This window comes from Lutra lutra, chromosome 10, assembly GCF_902655055.1.
Source record: "Lutra lutra chromosome 10, mLutLut1.2, whole genome shotgun sequence".
Classification (NCBI taxonomy): Eukaryota; Metazoa; Chordata; class Mammalia; order Carnivora; family Mustelidae; genus Lutra; species Lutra lutra.
This window is the reverse complement of record NC_062287.1, coordinates 77212626-77235339: the sequence shown is the minus strand read 5'-3', so window position 1 is coordinate 77235339 and position 22714 is coordinate 77212626. Positions and strand designations below refer to the sequence as shown.

At 35.6% G+C, this 22714-nt stretch overlaps 1 pseudogene; it reads right to left on the bottom strand.

Annotated features, from left to right (window-relative positions):
• Positions 1-4220: 4220 nt before the first annotated feature.
• LOC125079793 (ribosome biogenesis protein NSA2 homolog) overlaps positions 4221-22714 on the bottom strand; it is an 82810-nt pseudogene continuing 64316 nt past the window's right edge.

The window sequence follows — 22714 nt, the reverse complement described above, 5'->3', positions numbered from 1 at the left end:
CCCAGTTGATTAAGTGGTCAAGCATTTGCCTTTGGCTCCGGTTTTGATCTCAGGGTTCTGGGATGGAGTCCCACACCGGGCTTGCAGTTCAGCGGGGAGTCTGCTTCTCCCCTCCTTCTGACTTTCCTCCCCACTTGTAATCTCTTTCTTTCTCAAATAAATAAATAAAATTTTTAAAAAGGAGAATTTATGCAAGCCAAAAGTCAAATATAGTTGGATCAAGATAATATTAGAAAATGCTTATAGTAATTAAATATTACAGAGAAAATTATAAATTTACAAATAGTTTAGGCAAATCATTTAAAATACATTAAAACCAACCTATATAAATATGAAAGGATATGAAACAGAAACTTTGGGAAACCTCCCAACACACACATTTATAACCATTATTTTTAACATTAAGAAGTGATATGAATGAAAACAATATGTCATTTTACATATACCTACCTGATTTTATATATACAGTGATGTGACTCAACTTGCTCTTTTGTCTTTAAAAATATTGATTAGGCTCAGTATTTACTGTGAAGTGAATGGCTGGAAAAGAGCACGACTGGGATCAGTATGGTCAGCTCGATGCAGAACTTTCACTGGCTTAGTGTAAGGTGTAAAGCAGAGACTGAAACCAGTGAATGGCTCCAGGTTCATTCAGTAGAACTTTGTGTAATGGGAATAAGGATGAGGGAGGGGTTCAGACATGACTCTAAGGTTTTTGGCTGTTGCCACCTATTGAGAGAGAAAATACTGAGAAAGAATCAGCTTCTGTAATTTGTATTTTTATATTTTTCCAGTGGTTCTATAGAGAATGTATATACTTATTAACTAGTAAATACTAAAGACTAAAATGAAATATTAAAGACAAATATTCTTTTCTTTAAATTTCCTCTTACTCTCCACATATGTATATATTTGGTTCCTACTGAAAACATACCTATTTGCTTGACAATATAGTTAGGACATTTCATTTTGAGTAAAATATTTTTAAACTACCCATTAGTTTTGCCATAACACATGGAGACATAACATTTTAAAATCCAATTTTGAGTTTCTGATGAAAGTTAAATTTAATCAATTCTAAAAGTCTATTAAATATAAAGTCTATTCTAATTCATACTCTTCATAAATGATGCCACTTTTATGAATCACATATAATTACAGTGATAATAATAAAAATAGCAAATGATACTTTCTACATTAGCATATTAATTATAATGAAGCACAGTTATATTTTCAAATACAATTTTAAAGTATGAGTTCACATTAGTACTAATTTTTATTTCACTTCTGTATATCTCTGTTTATCCAACCAAAATTATGTTCTGTTGTTCACAAAATTATGTGTTTTCAGATTTGGTGTGATAAGGTTACTGTGTACAAAGAGTTTTCTATTAGAAAAGAGCATATCGGGGCGCCTGGGTGGCTCAGTGGTTTAAGCCGCTGCCTTCGGCTCAGGTCATGATCTCAGGGTCCTGGGATCGAGTCCCACATCGGGCTCTCTGCTCAGCAGAGAGCCTGCTTCCCTCCGTCTCTCTGCCTGCCTCTCTGTCTACTTGTGATCTCTCTCTGTCAAATAAATAAATAAAATCTTAAAAAAAAAAAAAAGAAAAAGAAAAGAGCATATCAGGGGCATCACAAGGAAGGGGTCAGCAGAAAAATGAGCACTCTGTGTCCTTAATCCCTCTCCCTGTCCCTTCCCCCCTTTGCATGCTCTTTCTTTGTCTCTCTCTCTCTCTCTAAAGTAAGTATATAAAATCTTTTGTAAAAAAGAGCATATTTAGGGGCACCTGGATGGCTCAGTCAGTTAAGCATCTGCTTTCTGCTCAAGTCATGATCCCAGGGTCCTGGGATCAAGCTATCATAATACTAACTATCAGAGTACCAGCAAAGAGAGAAGTTATTTTACCATTTAGGGCCTCTGTTTCCAAATTTTTTCTAGATTATGTATTCTTAATGGGGTTATATTGCCCCCATGAGAGTAAAAATTGTTTTTGGAGAGCCAAACAAACAAACAAACAAACCAACAAGCAAAAACCTTGCTTTTTTTTTAATGTATAAAACAGAGATGTACATCTAGTATATAAGCTGATATAATATATGTGATGTTAAAATTTCATTGGTGGACAGTTAGAAAACAATATGTCTAAAATACCTTCTTAGGAGGAAGGTAATAAAAGATTGAGAAACACTGTTCCAAGATGATCTGTAATAGCTCTTCTATCTCTTGCTCATTTTGTTTGTGAGTCTCTGGAACAGTCATTAAAAATTTTTATAGCTGCATAAAAGTCTTATTCATTTGTTTCATTTTTTTCAAGACCAGCTTCATGTATAGGAAGAGATGAAAAATTATTTTTATGATAATTTATCTTCTAGAGACTCTCTTGAGTAATTTTTACTTAGAGGTTCCAAACTCAGTATAACTTCCCTTTAGTTTATATTTTTAATCTGTCTACATCTGAATTTGATGAATTTAACTGAGAGTTGTTGTTGCCATTCTAAAGGGATTAAAAACAAAACTGAATCAAGAGCAGATTATCATGAGGGATAGAGGAGAAGATGGTGAACAAGAACCACAAGAAATAGAACAATGGTAAGAGAATTTGCTCTTATAAATGTGCCTCTTCTATGGATGTTGGGGTTATTGTGCGATATCCTGACTGATATTTATCTTTTCCTGCGAAGTCAACACAGGGATTGCAAGTTGTAAAGAAGGAATCATATCTTGTCCTAACCAAAAGGCTAAGGTAGTGCTTAGGCAGAGCAGAGAACTATAAATCACTCAGTAAGTAGGCAGGAGAGAGGGTTCAGCTGGTCTCTTTCCTGGTCTAGATCAGTGGCCTACAAAGTAGAGAAAGAGGAGAAAATTTTTAATATTCTTTATTTATAAACATTTTATAATTTTAAAAAATGTCTGTATTGGTCATGGTTCTTCAGAGAAGCAGAACCAATTGGGTACCTCTCCATCTACATCACCTATCTATCTAGATAGATAAAATGAGGAATTTACTCATGTAATTATGGAGGCTAAGTCCCAGGAACTGCAGTCAACATACCGGAGACACAGGAAAGCAGATGATGTGGTTCCAATCTGAGTCTGAGTCTGAAGGCAGAAGATGACGGATGCCCCAGCTCTAATATAGTCAGAGAAAGAGAATTCTCCCTATTTGTTCAGACTTTTGTTCTATTCAACCCTTCATCTAATTGGATGATGTGCACCCACACTGAGGAGGGCAATCTGCTTGAGTCAGTCTAAGTCAAATGTCAACCTCATCCAGAAATTCCCTCAAAGACACTCTTAGAACAATGCTTAACCAAACATCGGAGCATCCTCTGACTCGGTCGGGTAGGTGGACACATAAAATTAACTATCACAGTTTCTGTGGCATTATTAAAATATTATATTATTGGAAGTTTCATATTTTAACTCTCATGCCTTTCCTATTTTTTCCCCTAATAATCTATGGTTTAAAGATGTGAAATCAACAGTCTTTTTTTTCCCCATTCTAAGAGGAAGAATACTTTGTGTCTATAACCCTTTTTTCATGAGAAGCATATGAATTGGTAATTTTAAGGTGAAATTGTCATTAAAAATACAGTTGAATATCTTCTCAATAAGTCACTCCTGCTTTATATTTATTTAATACAACTATTTTATTAGGGGACAAGGTTATGGTTAGTAACTTTGTCCTAAATCAACAAAGAAGACTGTTGTTATCGGACAGATGTTGGATGGCATATGTGATACAAATCTAAAGTGTCCATATAATCCTTAGAGAGCTACTTCCCCCCCATGAGCCATGGGTTATGATGGATCTTAGAAACCACCATCTGCTCTAACACTGTTGCTGCGGAGTTTGAGTGATGGATAACACTGTGTGGATAGGGGTACTTAGGCAGATAAAAACCATCTCTTGCATTACATAGAATTCCACAGTGGTACCTAATGATCATGTTGGTTTTACTCTTTGAGTCTCACTTAAATTTAAAAGAATTTGGTTTAAATACATATTTTTTAACTTACATGTGACAATATTGATCAGTGGTTTCTTTTTTAAAAGAATATATATTTAATGTAAAACAATGGAGTCACTGTCAGCCACTGAAACAATATAGATCTTTTTGTTTGCGTTCTGTAGCTCACTTCTATGAAGTAACCCCTGTTAATGGTTATTCTTCCTGATTTTTTCCTCCTATATAAACAAACCTAATATACCACACACTTTTTTTTTATTTTAATAAATGTGTATTTTAATGTTTTTCACAATAGAATAAATGCTTCTCTTGATGACTGCAGATACATAAGGCTGTTTGGTAGTATTCAGAACCACCATAGGAATGGTTGTCTTCCTGATTGGTGTGTAGTCTTCAGTAATTATAAGGAATTACTTGTCTGGAACTGCTGTCAAACCAGCAGGACTGCATTTATGCATCCATCATTTTCAGGATTGTTGGTGACCTGGGCATATTTTCCCTAAATAACTTTGCCTCGTTGTGTCACAAGGCCCAACTCGCTCACGTTCACCTCAATTATAGTACCTTTGGTAATAACACCCAAAGTTGTATATAGTGGGGATGAAGGATTTTTTTTTTACATCAAGTATTGGCAGGCAAAAGGTGACTTTCAATTCAGGATGTGTTACATGGGCCTTTTTGAAACGTAAGCCCATTGGCCTAATGAATCTTTCATATTTAGGTGGTTTTCGAGTAAAACCATCTCCAACAAAGCAGACTTTAGTGACCATTCTCTTCCATGCTTTCTTCTTTCTTTTTCCTGTTCGAATAACTTTTAATACGTCTGTTTCTCCCTGGGCACGAACTTTGGGTAAAGGAACTTCCCATTTTCCCGCTTTCTCTTTTCGTTTTTGTTTAATCATATTAGAAAGCACTTAAGCTCGAGACTGTACCTCCCTGTCCAGTAGATACGCAGGTACTGCTCCTTGTGGAGTCTTTTCATCATTCTTTTGTTTGGTGTTTCTCTTTTCATGCATTTTTTTTTTTTAAGATTTATTTATTTATTTGACAGACAGAAATCACAAGGAGGCAGAGAGGCAGGCAGAGAGAGAGGAGGAAGCAGGCTCCCCGCTGAGCAGAGAGCCCGATGCGGGGCTCGATCCCAGGACCCTGGGATCATGACCCGAGCCGAAGGCAGAGGCTTTAACCCACTGAGCCACCCAGGCGCCCCTCTTTTCATTCATCTTGATAGTCTTTTTCATCTGTATTTTCTCAGCATGGTGCTGTTTATGGTAGAGCTTAGCTTTCAGACCAATCATCTTTTTTGCTTTCTTTGAACGTTCAAGAGCCTCTCGACCTTCTTTCTTTCTCTTTTTCTCATGGTAATCCAAACGATAGCCATAGCGCTTCCGGTGTAACTCAATATATTCATTTTGTGGCACGGTGAGGGCTGCAGAGCCGTGGGGTGCAGCTGTCGGGGCTCAAAGAAGATCTCAGTTTCCCACACACTTTTTTTTTTTTTTTTAAGATTTTATTTATTTATTTGACAGAGAGAAATCACAAGTAGGCAGAGAGGCAGGCAGAGAGAGAGAGAGGAGGAAGCAGGCTTCCCGCTGAGCAGAAAGCCCGATGTGGGGCTCGAACCCAGGACCTGGGATCATGACCTGAGCCGAAGGCAGCGGCTTAACCCACTGAGCCACCCAGGCGCCCCTCCCACACACTTTTTAAAGAATGTCTCATACTACAAATTGTTCCGTTTTCATTTTGTTATAAAACACATTTCCGGTGCGCCTGGGTGGCTCAGTGGGTTAAAGCCTCTGCCTTCGGCTCAGGTCATGATCCCAGGGTCCTGGGATCTAGCCCCGCATTGGGCGCTCTGCTCAGCAGGGAGCCTGCTTCCCCCTCTCTCTGCCTCTCTGCCTACTTGTGGTCTCTGTCTGTCAAGTAAATAAATAAAATCTTAAAAAAAAAAAAAACCCACACATTTACATATTTACAGGTATAAATCTACCTTACATTTGATAATTGGTGCTTCATTATTTAAGAAATTAAATTGTGTTCTTTGTGTGACCTATGACCTATAATGAGGCTTCTCATCTCCACTTTAATGGAGAAGTCCTGCTTTTTTTAGCTGCTTTATATGCTAGGGTGCCACACCATATGAAATTTACATAAAGAAAGTATTCTATTGCCAAAAGCAATTTATAAACCTAAGGTCACTAAAATAACATTATTCATCAGATCATTGATTTTTTAAAAATACTCCGATTTTAGACATGTCACCTGTTTGCATTTGAATACATACCTTCCCATCTAATTTTTTACAAAAAATGAATTTCTCAATAACAGAAGATAAAGTCATATTGAGACCTCTTTTTCTTTTTTCTTTCATGTGGAATGATGGCTTGTTTCTTCATCTCCTGGAAGTTTCTGTTCAGTGTCTCCTTTTCAACAATGCTATTGTAATCACCAGACTTAAAGAGGTAGCTCCCCCCTAATATCCTAGAACCCCCACCCTTTTCTTTTTACCTTTTTTTCTCTTTTTGCCACAGTAGTCATAATTATATAATTTACTACCTTATGTATTACATCATTGCCTGTCTAGTCTCATTTAAAATGCAACGACATTAAGAAAAAAAAAAAATGTGTGTCTCTTTTACTACTGATATATAAACCGCAACAGTAAGAGTACCTGATAGATAATGTTCATTCTGTTATATCTGTGGTGAATAGATATTTATTCACCAATGTATTATTCAATATGTAATCGGGCAAATGAACAAATTAAAAAGTGAGCTTGAGGGTTTCTTCCTTAGTCCTGGATGTGGCTTGAAGCAAGATTAAAATATATTTTAGTGGATGTGGGGATGAAAAATTCACCCTGGCTTTGGGGTTGTTCCACTATTTTAATTAAGTTCAGAACCTTTGGGATGTGGACTTCTTGGGAGTTTTCAAAGGGAGCTATACAAGCAGTTAATATTAGCTGTCGGCTTCTTCAAGCTCAGAGCAGGATTCCTTTAGGACACTGCCTATCTTCCCCTCTGGGGACCAGCGATAGCCCTTGTTAACCATAGCATGGGGCTCAAAACCAATATAAGAAATGACAAAATATAAGGAATCAAGGGGGGTAAAATTCTCCCTGCATTTCTCCCTTGACTCCTAAAATAGGGATTTCCACCGTCTTGGAAATATTGGGGAAGAGACTTAACTTTTCTCTGCTTATTGACTATTCTTAATTGATTGGCAATGTTTAGAAAATTATCCTCAGAAATGTGTTCTACCCTTTCTTTGAGTCTCTGATTGGGATCTGTCCTGCTGAGCCTATCCTCCACTTGTCCATGAGATGAGGCCACTCTATGACGTCTTTTACTTTCAGAGAGGCTGCAGATTCTTTGGGTGTTCTGTCAGTGGGAGGATGAGGGCAATTTGGTAGAGATCCTGCAAAATGTGCATTCTGTAATTAAGTCCAAGCTGGGGTTCTCTAGCTCAATTTTAGTAACAAATACTTTGATTTCTCTCTACTTGCCTGGGTGTTTTTAAATTGGAATCCCTCAGAACACCAGAAAAACTCTTTCTAAGGAAAAAAATAACACTTTCATACATATAATAAAAACTGTCATATATGTTTACCACGTGAACCACAATGAAACTATTTTAAGGTCTACAATATTTCTGGATTTCCATAATGAACAAGTTTCAGGAGGGAGGCAAGTCATTACTAACTCAATTTTAAGAGGAGGAAAGGAGACATTGGACTTTTTGGACAAAATTTGTATCTTTGTTAGATTTTAAAGCAAAGATTAGAACACACATCTTCCAGTAAAATTATGAAATAAGGGGTAATTGCAAGCCATTAAAATGCATTTAGTACTTTGAACTGAAGACAATGATAGCAGTAGTACCTGAATTCTGTGCATCTGTAGCCCATTCCACAGACAGTGGCTACCTAGACTTCTGACACTCTTGCCATGACACAGCTCTCTTGCTGTGGCAATCTCAAGGTTCTGTGTGTTTACATACTGAATTCATTCATGTAAATGACTGACTGAAAGAAAGGGAACTTTTGATTCTTCTATTAGTAAGAAATATGAAGAAGATGAAATAGAAAAGTATGAACTATTCACCTGTTCCGCTGTCTGAGCAACAAGGACATTTTTACAGCCTTAATGAAGTTTAGCTCTGGTTGTTTTGTTATTGTTTCGGTTTTTTGTTTGTTTCGTCTTGTCTTGCTTGTTCAATGTTACCCGTGTTCTTTTAACTTAATAGAAATTTGGAACTCCTTGATTGAAACACCTATCCATTGTGGTTAAAGTACTCCTATGATTTTTTTTTTTTAAGATTTATTTATTTATTTACTTACTTACTTATTTATTTGACAGCCAGAGATCGCAGGTAGTCAGAGAGGCAGGTAGAGAGAGAGGAGGAAGCAGGCTCCCCGCAGGCTCCCCGCCGAGTAGAGAGCCCGGAGGCGGGGCTCCATCCCAGGACCCCAGGACGCGAGCCGAAGGCAGAGGCTTTAACCCACTGAGCCACCCAGGCGCCCCCTTATGATTGTTTTTTTAAACTGTGTTATCTTTTGTTCATGGTCTACTATACAGATCAATATTCGGAAAGGTCAAGACGGTGTCTGGTTTTTTTTTTTTTTTTTTTTTTTTTAGGTGAGGGAATGCAAAACGCGGACATAATACTGGAAATGTTGATCACATATCTCTAATATTAGAAGCTGGATCTTTGTTAATTGATACCAATTACACAAAGAGAACACTTGTTAATTATTGGTCTGAAACTGGCTAAAATTGCACAGCAGTATCACGTTTACTATATTAATTAGTTGAACAGAGCAACCACTTGAAAAGAAGAGCTATTTTGTACTTTGCTTAGGAAATTTTGTCTTCATGGCTCAACGGTTATGAAAGAGTAGTTGTCAAGGCAACTGTGCAGAGCATCTGCTAAGTAAATAGTGTAGTTTCAAATATGGGAAATCTGATTGACTTTTATCTATCTACACCATGGATAAAAGGGGCAGCTGACTGCAGCATCCTGGTTGTTATTGGGTAATTAGTACTGTATGCACATGAACAAACCATGGGAAAATGCATTCTCACTTCTGTACCTTATACCTTTTTTCTTGGAAATATTCTATTCAATGATATCAAGTTACATCCAAAGCTCTTCTTTCTCTAGCAAAACACTATGTTATCAAAAAAAGAAAAAAAAAAAAAAAAAAAAAAGCCAGCTTAAATGACATCTTCCCAGGGGTCCTTATGTCTTTTTGGTACTTGAGTAAATTTTTTTAACATTGGTATTGTAATTTTTAGTGGATTGCTTTATATGAAGATTAATGATGTTTATTTTCCCCAGGAGGCTAAACATTCCTTGAGACCTGTTTCTCATGCACAGCACAATGCTGGCACAGAGCATGTGTCAGTCGGTAATTTGATACAAAACAGCAATGTTGCTCCTATGGAGTCTCCAAATGTTGCATTCAAAAACATAGATAGATATTCAATTACCCTACTCTTATTCTAAATGTAAGAAAGACTTACAGAGCAATAACTCTGCTATCTTGCTCAATGAGTTTATTGGTAGGCGCTGACTAGGTCATTCTGAAATTTTAAAATTCCCAAGAATCGATAGCAGTAAAAATAGAAGGTATTGGTTGGATAAATCAATGACAGAGTGTTAGATTAGAAGTGAGATGGTTCTTAAGAGAGTGGTTTACAAATGTGGGCAAAAAGAGTACGTAATGTTATTAAATTATTAGGAAGAAAATGGTTTTCTCATATTTTGAACTGTTTTTATTTGGTGCCATTTATAATTTAGGACTGTAGTATAATGATACATGAAACATTACATCAGTCAAAATGCACACACTTTTGATATTACGCTCCAATGACCATAAGCTCATGTTAGAACCTGAGCATAGGTACTCATACATTAAAGATAGTACCGAATTATTATTTCTGTAAAATTCAGTTGGGATGAGATGAGATTGGTCAAACATTTCCAGGTGTTAATTATTTATTTTATTTTATTCTTTCTACAATTTATTTTATTTAGAGTTATCAAAAACTTTTTATAGATGATGTTCTATAAAACTATCATTTCACATCATATGGTCATAATTATTTTGCAGACAAAATATTTCTTGGTCTTTTAAAAATAAGGATATTAAAAAAATCTCAATTCTTAATGCATACTGTTAACATTTGTTAAAAATGTAAAAAGAGTAATTTTGCTTATTATAAGGTAAGTCTTAAAAGCCATATACATGATTATTTGGAGAACCATATTTTCTCTTTGAAGCCTTAAATTCCTAACTGTTCAACTCTTATGATTACTTATAACTATTTTAAGGAGAACAAATTATTCAAATATTCATATTTCATATTTGGTTAATTTTACATTAAAATAACTGTAACATAGCCTTTTCAAATTATCTCAATTATTACTAAATTGATTATTGTTCTTCTGTATGCTGTTGATCAACATATACTGCTAATCACATGGTACTTAAATGCAAGAGATCCAGGATTTTGTTTGTCAAAACCTAATAAGTACTTATTCTAATATGGATTTATCAGTCGATAAAAGCTATTATTTTAACATGAAATTTTAGACTTAAAAGTGCATTTCTTTCTTAAAGACTTAATGTTGTGATTATATTTTCTCTGTGTCAGTCATATCACCCAATGTACTTTGCTTACTCTATTTAATCTGGATATATAAGAGTATTACCAGTGATGAACTGAGTTTTCTCCATCAGAAAATAATTCATGTGTCTGGAAAAAAAAAAGGAAAGAAAAGAATTCATATGCCAAAAATTGATTTTTCTTCAAAAATATGAACTGCCTCTTGCCTATTTTTTTCATTCATAAATGAATAAAATATCAAGGGAGATGTAATGACAAGATCCTGTATACCTTTGGCTATTTTCTGATGGTGAGAATGTTAACCTTTGAAGGCTGCTTATACTGAATGCTGTCCCACAATTTAGAATGGAGGTACTGTCATCTTAGGACAGATATGAAAATGTCTAGTATATTTAGCTTATATATTCAGGGAATCCATGGGTACAATTATCTGAAGTTCATAATGTATATTCACTTCTATAAAATAGGTGATGTATATTTCCTGTCATCTCTTTTAAGAAATACAGAGAATTGTTCTGCCTTTTATGAGCAGCAGGACATCAGGATATTTGCTTAGATGTCATTGTTCATTTCAACAGCAACTTAGCTAACTGGTCCTGTTCATCTCATTGTCAACTTGAATATGACTCATTGAAGCCAGTCTCTACTACTTATTGACTGAGTATACTGACATGATGTAAAAAGGCTGAAGAAAAAAATCACAGGGAAATTCTTGGATCACTCATAGCTGTCTGCATTGACAGACTGAAGACCTAGATCACACTAGCGATTCTATTTTAGTAAATCATGCATAGATGGTACTTTTATATGTTTACTATATTTACCCATTTTAAACTCAGAAAAGGGAAGAAATGATCATATCTTCCATTTTTCTATATCCTTGAGGAGTTCTGGCATTTGTTGTTGTTGTTGTTCTGTTTTCTCAGCTTCTGTTTGGGTGACTTTGGAGGGTGGGTGTGCACCCGAATTCACAGTTCCTTCTTTGTTTGAATGTCCTAGTTTGAATAAAATGATTACATGTACTGGGCCAAAGGTCTTGCATGTGTCCTATTTTGGCTATTTCAAACTGAGAAACATGAAACTATTATATATATATACATATACATATATGTATATGTATATATATATATATATATATATATATATATATATCCACAATGACTTTTTTTTTAATTTAAATATATCACAGTCATTAAAATTATGGGCCCTACCTCCAGCATGCTTCAGTTCTTATCTGGCTTTATCATTTACTGCTGTGATTACATGGATTCAGAGAAAACATGGGACAAATTACAACATTGTTTCCAAAACTATCAATAATAGGGTCAGGATGGGATTTCCTCCAGGAAATGGCATGTTAAAAACAAAAATACTTAATATCATACATGATAATAAGAGACAATGTTTCCCTCTAGCCAGGTTGAGAATGATGTTTACTAGCTGGGTATTTGAATGTCTAATTTAAACTTTATTACTATAAAAAGAGGGAGAATGAATTCAGACAAGTAATAGTTTGTGCCACAATATTATGGAGTAACTGACTAGAAGGAGTCCAAATGCTGGTATGGTAGAAAAACATGCAGGAAATTCAAGTTATTGATAATGATCCAGTTATTAGATTAAAACATGGGAAGTTTTGTAGAATATAAACTAAAAATAAAATGTAATAATAATTTACAGAAGAGACAAAAGTATAAATCAAGCAATGATCAAGAAGAAATATGTCACATAAAATAAACATATTTGGAGCTTATTGAAATCCTTAATCTAAAGGTTTTAAAACATTGAGTTAAAACAGTAACATACTCTTTCTTATATTTAATATTTTCATCAATTGAGAGACTGATAATACCTAGTAAAAAATGCCATGAAGGGGCAGGGATAAGCTGATGACTTCCATGATGAAAGAGTTCTGAATTCAATAGGAACCCTATTAAGATGGGACTGACCTGTGGGTTTCTATGAAGTTATAAGTCACTCCTATTACATTTGGGTTGTACCTCTCATGAATCATTTCTAAATCTGTGGTTCAGTCTCATCACAATTTGCCATCTGGTCTCAGCTGTTATTGGGGGTAATTAAAGCAAAGGTCAGTGACCACACTTGGGACAAAGCAGTAGATTGGAGAATGTTTGGGTACTTCAGGAGCTAATTGCATTGAAAAATATAGGGGCCTGTGGAGAGATTGGGGTGTGGTCATTTGGAGCTGAAGACCCCGTATCCAAGACCAGTTTGAGACAGATGACAGAATTTTCCCATTAATCTAATGCATACTTAACAAGTATTATAGGAACAAATAAGTAAATTGAAAGCAAGACTCCCCACAATAAAACAGGATAAAAACCTGAATTATTATACTTGAATTTTTATTATATTTGATTATTATACTTGATATTATATTATATATTATATATATTATATGTAATATATATATTATATGTAATATATTATTATTTTCTACGTTAATATAAACCACACCTTATATTAAAATGACTAAAGGGATGATTCAACTTACAATGGTAGATTTTACAATTATAAACCAAACACACACACACACACACACACACACACACACCATGAAGTTCAGCAACTGAGGCACAAACAAGAGAGTTGAAAATATCTTTCCAAATTAATTTCCTATTTTGTGTGAAGAAAAATGGCAAAAAAGCATGTCTCAAATGCAATGGAATCTGAAAGGATTTTCAGTGAATAGGGGATGACACTGCTCTTTGCATCTGAGCTGGCTGGTTTGCTTTACCACTCCCATGTGTCTGTGACTCAAGAATCTAAAATGCCCTGCAGTGGTTCCAGAAGGAGCCGGGAGTTTACTAACCACTGGATGCTTGTCAGAAACCGCTGAGATGCACAGAACTGTGAAAGCAATGAGCTGTCACATCCTGACTACGTGTTCTGACCAGCTACACTCAAGTGGTTTCCTTGCTTGAAATTTTCTGACAAATCAAAGGCTTGGATTTTTCTATCTGCAGCTGCAGCGAGCTTTTGGAGAATAACTTGAAAATAACTTGTCTGTCCTCCTGGGTACCTTTTACTCTTGCAAATAGTGTTGGTAAGAAACCTCAACCAGAGAAAGTTCAATAGCACTTAATATTTAGAAATACTGTGAAAAATAGACACAGAAATCGAAAAAAGATTTCAGTGGTGTTAACTTAGAAAGGAGACTAACGTGTTTATGGTCAGCCAGAATAGGAATGATGTAAGGTAAACTACCTATGATGTGCCCTTGGTTCATTTATCTTGTAAGAAAGCTTGTTAACTCAGGATTGTACTGAAGTGGAAACTTTAGAGCCTTTGCTTTCTGCTTCTCTGCTTAGCACATGCCATACACTACTTCCAAATCATCTACCTTTATGGTTTAATTGCATGGCACCTGCCATCTCTACAATCCATTTAACTGCCGCTGTAATTAATTTGCCTTTAATGAAGATAAGTAAAAATAGATATCTCTTCTAATTTTTTACTACCTTCTCTCTCTCCAAGATTCTCATCATGTTTAAACTCCCCCATATATTCAACAGGATAACTACTATGAAAACTGGTCTCTGGCTGCTTACTCATCAAATATTTATTGAGCATCTATTTTGGAAGAGATCAGAAAAATAGTCCATAGTTTTGTTTTGTTTTTTTTTTTGAGAAGCAGCATAGATATTAAGCTGATAGAATATAGATGATGAATACATGATTGGCAAGCCTCCAGTCCTCATCCTTACACCTAGGGCAGAAATCTCTAACATAAACAAACCCTCGCCCCTTCCCTAATGCACGGCCACCCTGTCAGTCACTTAATAGTCTCTAGCCAAACCAATGGGAGAGAAAAAGACAATTTTTGTCCTTTCATAGTCATTGGATTATTGTGGTCTAACTAAAAAAAGGGTAGTATTTCTATATATTACAGAGATAGTAGTTCTAATTTTTTATAGTCTTTAAAATATTCTGGAAGCCAGAAAGTGAAGCTAGTCTAACAAATCCCTTGATCTTATCTTACTTTGGGGACTATATTTTGGGCTATTACAACAGAAATTGCCAGTGTAACACAGCTGACATCTATTACTTTTTTTTAATGTTAAGTAGTAGGAAGGTACTATTTGTACACACACATCTGTATATTGTCTGTATATATTATGTATGTATGCATAAATATGCACATGTGTGTATTTGTGTATTAACAATTTTCAAAGCTCTTCTCTGCCTATAAGTATAAATTCACTCTCTCTTCATGGAGGACTCCAGTCACATGGTACTTCCTCAGAGAGGATTCACTTCTCTTTCTTTCCTTTTATTTTCTTTGCTTTTTTTTTTTTTAAGATTTTATTTATTTATTTGTCAGAGAGAGAAAGAGAGCATAAGCTGGGGAAGCAGAAGACAGAGGGAGAAGCAGGTTCCCAGCTGAAAAAGGAGCCCAGTGTGGGACTCGACCCCAGGACTTATGATCGTGACCTGAGCTGAAGGCAGACGCCTAACCAACTGAGCCACCCAGGCATCATGGATTCACTTCTCCATCCATTTGCCCTGCTTTATTTTTCTTCATAGTGTTTCTCATTATTATGTATTCATTTATTTTATTTCCTGTTTGTTTTTTTTACCCAAAAATGGGTTCTCCATGAAGGGGAGTATTTTTCTCTGTCATTTTTACCATTATCTCTCCAGAACCTAGACTCATACTTGACACAGATTTGATACTCAATGAGCATGTATTATATAAAGTATATTGTGGGCAGCATAGCAGAATCTCTACTTTCTTGATAGTAAAGCAAATTCAAAGGTTGACTTGTTTAAGGTACACTGCGAGGAAATAATACAATCTTTTTATTATTGTTCCTTCTTTCCTGGCATCTCTAAAACAGTATTGTTTGGTACTTTTTGCTTGTTTTTACTCTTGCAAATGGTGTTGGTAAGAAACCTTAGATCTAGAGAAAGATCTAAAGAACTTAAAATTTAGAAATACTGTTAAAAATAGACACAAAATTTAAAAAAAAAAAGGTTTCAATGGTGTTACCTTGAAAAGGAGACTGACATTTTTATGATCAGCCAGAATATGATAAATGATACAGATAAACTGCCTATGGTGTGTCCTTGATTCATTTACTTTATAAGAAAGCTTATTAACTCGGGATTGTAGTAAAGCAGAACTTTTGGAGGCTTGGTTTTCTGCTTCTCTGCTAGCTATGCCATGCATTATTTCCAAATCACTTGACTTATGGTTTAATTGCATAGCACCTGCCATCACTACAATCCATTTAATTGCCACTGTAATTAATTTGCCTTTAATGAAGATAAGTAAAAATAGATATCTCTTCTAATTTTCTACTACCTTCTTCTGTCTCTCTAAGATTCTCATACTTTTTTTTTCTCCTTTATGATAACTATGGGTCTCACTTAAAGGCAAGTTCCCAGATGTTAAAACTAGGTTGAATGTCTTCTGTGCAATCACAAATTGATAGAGGAATGTCAGGAGATACATTTAGAATTTATGTGGAATGGCAAGTACCTCTTTCTATAAGTAGCATTTGTAAGAATGCTATGCTTCTTTCTGATCAATTAAAATGTATTTTAAAATAAGTGAATAATGTCTTCAGCTGAATTTTAAGATTTCTGGTATGATCATAACTTTCAAGGATTCAGTTAGAAGTGGGTAACTAATAAGAGTTTTCTCAGATGATATTTCAAAGCAATGACGCTGAGACAAGCTTAAGCAGGAAAGAGAAATAGTTAACATGCTTAGGTAGAAATAGATATGGATTTAAGTTAGAAAAGCATCAACAGTCAAGGAAAGAAAGCATAGAGAGGGTTATAGGACTCTATGTCTTGTCTCTAGAGGGACCAAAAAACAAAACAAAACAAAACAAAATGCACTGGGTCATTCTTAAAGAAATGAGAACTGCTAAAACCAAATATGTCTTGACTGTGATATATAATAATACATCTCTTCTACTGACTCAAAAACTTTTGATAGAACCTTCTGCCTAGCTCACAAACTTGGAATGGAAAAGAGACAGTTGTTTAAGAATCCCAACACAAAGAAGTATCAAAACAACTCTATCAGAAGTAAGAAATGGGAGGAAAATGTACATCCCTTCAAAATTTCCAAATATATGGGAATATTGTTCAGTTCCCTATTATGTAAGGGGGAAAGCCTTGATGATAATTGTATTAAAAAATAAAAAAATTAGGTGAGCCAAATCTTTCTAAGGTAGAGGAAATGGGGACATCCAGTAAATAATTCTTTTGGACTCAGGATAGAATCTTCCCCTTAAATTAGTTGCTCCCTGTCATCTGACTTATCTAAATTATTGGAATTCTGAATCTGTGAGCAGTTTTCACACCTGGCCACTTTCATGAGTGCTTTGCATTTAATCTAGCAGACAACAGGGCACCAAGAAAACCTTTGAGATATAGAGATTCACATGTAAAAGATTGTCACCTTCAGGTTTCTAGAGACTCCAGGGCAAAACAGGAAAATGTCTTTCTGAATATTTGAAATGTAGAAAAACATATGAATTAATAAGTGAGACATTCGAGAGATTGATTCAATATATTTTTTTCACTTTCCAGTGGAGTAAAAAGACACAGGCCATTATACTTTTCACAAAGATAAAAACATAATTTTTTGTTGAGTAGAGTGACATAATTACAAAGAGAGTCTGACATTTCTTTAGTATGGAGAGTCGGTTTTCCTGGACAGTTTTCTTGACGCCAAAGAATTTCTGGTGGAGTAAGGGCAGTGGTGAAGAAAAATGGTCCATTGTCCCATCAGATGGTGGTAGAAAAGGCAATTGTTGTTCATCTTTTAGTGGTGATTTTTTGTAAACAGAGAGAGAGAGAGATAAAGGGGGAAGGGAGGGAGAAAGGAGAAAGAAATTCAGAAATAAATTCCTCCTTTGCGGGAATTGGTGTTCAAGGAAATTAGTGATATTTCAAAGATATATATTATATTAAGATTTATTAATTGATTATATTTATATTTCTGTATTTTGTATACTTACAGAGTATACAGAGAAACCTTTTCACTTGGGAGCACAGTAATTGATTCACACATGAGCTTACCATTGGTTCAACTTGTAATTTCAGTTCCTCATTCTAGGTCAGAGTTTTTAATTAGTGGCAGATTTCCTACAGTAAATCTGATTAACTGATTTCTTAGCCTAACAGGGATTTAAATCCTATCATCTTTAGTTCTTGTGTCTGGCAAACTGCTACTGAGAAGTCTCTTCCTAGTACCAACCACACATTGCTCTTCCTAGGCTCTGTTTCATCTGCTCAAGCTGGGAAACACACTTCAGGCCACAATCCCACAATGACTTATTTGGTCTCAGTTTTATCTCCTAAGGACAATGACAGCACCCCCCCCACTTTCTCTGATTTATTCTACCTCTTTTGTCCTTGATAGTGCATATTTCCATCCCAATTTCAGATTCTTTCTAATGTACCTTCTTAAAAATATTTTTTTCTGATAGGTATCTAAGAGTTTTTGTGTTTGTGATGAAATGTTCAGGTGAATACTCTAAATTACATCCACAGGGGGAAAAAGCAATCAACTAGAAAATTAATAGTTACTTCTCATCCTTCTATTTGGGGAAAAAAAAAAAAAAGTTGAGTGTCTATTTCCCAATTCAGTTCACTCACTTTTCTGAAATGGTGTGCCACGCTGTTCTCTAAACACACACATATACACACATGCATATATTTTATAGCAGTACTGGGACTCTATAAATAATATATATCCACATAACATATTTTATGTCATACTATCCCAAACATACCTGATAATTTGGTTAGACATCCAAACAGCCGTGCACTAATACATAAAAATGGAAACATCATTTTATTAAAGAAATTATATGAATCTGGAGGTAATAGGTAGATAATAACATTTATCCAACCACATAGGAGTTCCCAGAGTCAGCTCTAACTTGACAAGGTGACATATGTAATTGAACTGTATAAACCCTTTTAAAAATTAACACTATCTCCAACGTTGCGGTTTTCTTTCTCAAAAAGAGTCTGAGAAACTCATATAAAAGGCAGAAGTTGTAGACATTTTAAGAAAAAGAAGAGACAAAGGTAAAAATTGTTCTATCAAAACATCTAAACCGGTTTCTTGGGACTAACAGCTCTAAATCATGAGGTAGGCAAGCCTTTTAATAACAACTGTAGGAGTAAGAACCAAGGCAGTAATTTTAACTTAAAATGCCAGCGATATACAATGCTAATGCCAATTAACACAGCAGTGGTCATGGAAACCTTTCACTTCAAATTACAGCACCACCGCTGCAAAACTAGGGAGCATGACTTTCTAAAGTCTGCTTTCACCTGCTCACAGCCCTTAGCTCCTTAACCCCTGCCTATCTGCTTCCAGCTTCACCTCTCTTGACAAGTGGCCATCATTTCTCTCACATGGTTACTTGAAATATGACTATTAGTGACTTTATAAAAAGTTTCTTAAGCTTCACAATTTGATTTTGGTAATACCAAATAAACCTCCAGGATCCTTTTCAAATTTGGAAATATTTCTCTCAAGCTTATTTCACATATGAACTCTACAGTCTCCAGAAAGTCTGTTCTGGGTATCTGCATTTCAAACCTTATCTTTGACACAGTATTCCCTTATTTCCAGCACTAAGCACAGTGGAATATGTTCACTCTACATATTCACAACCTTTGATGCCATACCTTCACATAGGTTTGACAGCTAAGTGCCAGGTGAAGATTGGGAAACCTCCCAGAAGCCATTTCTGCACCAAGATGATGAATAAGAACTCATCTATGAAGAGATAGGACTACAGGCCCAGAATTATATCTTACTAAATGGAAACTAAATACATCTCTCATGTAATTGTCCCTCAGCTGGATTCCAACATTGCCCATTGCTGTTCCAAGACCACTTGGCATGAGCGGAATATAGAGAGAGACAGTGAAAAAATGGATTTTCTTATTTTTCTTTGCAAATTTTCAAAAATATAATGCCCTATGAACACACGATGTGTACTTCCCAGGACTGGTGCTTTTGAAGATGATGCTTCATCTTTTCTACTGTGAGCACTGTTCCTTTTAGATTTTAACTGGCATTAAAACTTTATAGTCAATAGAGACTTTGACAGACATATTCTAGACCTATACCGGCCACCTCCTGCATTCTAAATCCAGACCAGAGCTTTAGCATGAGCTCTATGAGAGCAATCATGGTCCTGCCCCTAACTGTACCCCATGCCCATAGCTATTTGGCGTTAGAGTTGGGACACCAGAGATTTATGAACTAATGAATGAACTGCACCTATCCTAATTTTATTTCAAAGTATCTGGACATTTGAAATTTACTTATGCCTCTGTATTAAACTCTTTTAAAATCATGCCATGATTCTTCACCTAATAAATACTGGATTTCCTAGAGATACATTCTTAGGAGGCCTTTCCATTCTCACCTCAATGATGGGGAATCTGCAAAGCAAACCTTAGCTTCAAGCAAGGGTGAATCTTAACACTGGAAATATGTATCTAGAGTGGGTCTATGAACTCTGTTGCGAGGAATAATGCAAAAAAAAAGAGGGTTATCAAAAAGAGGGAAAAGTGCCTAAAAGCCCATCATTTTTCCTTTCTTGGTCACTTCTAGGTCTTTGAAGATGTGGAATTACATTTCTTGATGTCTTTAAAAATCTGGGAGGTGGATTCTTATCTACTTTTAACACTGAAAAATAATAAAGCTAAAAAATGTTAAAGAATTTGTTCAAGTTCTCATGAGTAAATAATGAAGCTGAGAATTTTATTGAGAACTCTGGTTCCTAAACCTGTGATTATGCTTCCTGTCATAAATGAAATTTCCAGATAGTATAACAGGCAAATCCATTATATCCTCAAGTCTATACTAAATATATTTTCTCTTGGGCTACTGACAAAATGACTTATAACTAGATTCACTCCTTCTAACCACGATCTCTCTCTCTCTCTCTCTCTCTCTCTATTTTTTTAAGACATCTTCTTACTTGGGAAGGCCCCAAATATTAAGATTGGAAAAGATGCATTCAATAGAAAGATATGTCTATGTTACTTTAAACCTTACAGACATTTAAGTAACAGGCTGAGAAAAAATAGAACATTTCGCTTTCAGGTAATACGTGGAAGGTGAATAACGAAGATAGAATTTGAGTAGGGAGTTGAAAGGAAGGCTGAAAGTCACTTACGAGGGAAGATATGAGACTTAGTACAAGCAAGGAGGAAAACATAGGGCACTGACAAAAAGAAGTCTAATGAATGTTGGTAGTCATCACAAATCCATGGAGGCGATTATCCTAAAAATAATAACAAATGTAACATACTGACATAAAATTACTAATGGTTCTCATTTTTTTCCTTAGGCTACTGTGAATAAAAGCTAAAGGAGGAAGAGATAAAAGAAAGTATACATCCCCCAAGAGGAAATAAATGATGAACATAAAATAAAGATCATGCTAGCATCAGTGATCAGAGACAGGTAAAGCCAAAGAATACCAAGGACAGAGCAGAGCTGCCACTCAGATGGTAGATCCAATGCCTGCTGAATACACACTCATGGGACTTTCACTCCTGGAAGGAAAGGGCCAGGATGTCCTCATCACTCCCTGTAGTGTTATGAAGAAATGGGGGCCCAGGGTCTTCTCTTTTCATTGTATTATATGGCTTTTTAATTGTGTTTCAATTAAGCTTGTGTCTGATTTAATTATAAATGAATTACAGAACATGTAAACACACACACACACACACACACCATTTTTAGGTGCTAAGAGAGAAGCATTTCATTGATTGAAAATTGACCTTACCCAGTAGTGACTAGGACTCTTCAGGCAAAATTCAATGAGGGCAAGAGCAGAGTATAAACTGCATAAACTCTAACCATCTTGCATTTCTTCTGTTTTCTCCAAGCTATAGGACTCATTGAAGGGTGAATTCTGTAACCTTTCAGAAACAGCCTGAAAGACCCCAAGGAAGGGCATGTGAGGATGAACGAGGCCAACCAGACTAGCATGCAGGAGTGGATTCGCAAAATATTCTCCTACATCACAATATTAGTGCCATGTCATTTACGTGCATTTTATTGAAAGCTGCTACAAATGCTTTTAGGATAAAAATTATGGGTTAATATACATGCCTGCTTGAGAGTCAGACGCTCCACAGGACAGCTTCTCTCTCGCTTGCAGTGTTTTGTAACACTGTATCAAACAGGGTTACTGCCTCATGACCCTGAGTTCCTAGTATCAAGAGTAGCAATAGAACACAGAACAAAGAACATTGAACATCAAAGATTGGCAGATTATAAGTGATATAAAAATATATGAGGCAACCTTCTGTAAGCTTGTTGTTATGTGCAAGTTCTTCTTCTCACTGTCCACTGTCCATGCTAAGCCTCCCAACTTGTATTACGTCATAAATCTTCCACTCCTCATCTCTAGCAGAAAGAGATTTAACACCAATTTTCCTACTACATAACAGAGTTTATAGAGGGAAACTTAGGGTATTTGTTTTCTTTTGGTCCTTTTTTAATAGTTTGTTTTGGATCAGTGAGCCGATAGATCATAGCTGCCTACCTGGCCAAATAGTTCTCTATGTTTACACGCCAGTCTTAAAGGCCTTTCGGGGAATCTATTTCCATTTGTTGTGAAGCTATTTAAATAAAGACCCTTGTCATCACCCTTGACAACCTTGTCACAGCAACAGTAAAATATATTGTATTTAATCACTAGGAAATAATAGATAAAAGCCTGGGGAATCATAACTGAAATTCACTGTTAGCAAGAGTCTATAGCCAGACATATCGAGGGCTTTTTGTTCCCACACAAACACTCAGTCCAGTCTTAAATTCAGAAAATATCTAAAGATAAATCCTATTATTTTGGCTTTTTAAATTAAGGTCAAATGTACAGATCTTATTTTACTCTGTTTATAATTCAACACAAATTTCCTAAGATCTAACATGTTCAGACATCATGCAAGGATTAGAAATGTAGGGATGAATAAGACAGACTTTCATTTAAATGGATAGTTGAAGAGGTATAAAGGAATGTAAACAGGAATTTGCCAGAAATAATTCAGGCCAGAATGCAGTACTAGGTGAAACCCACCAG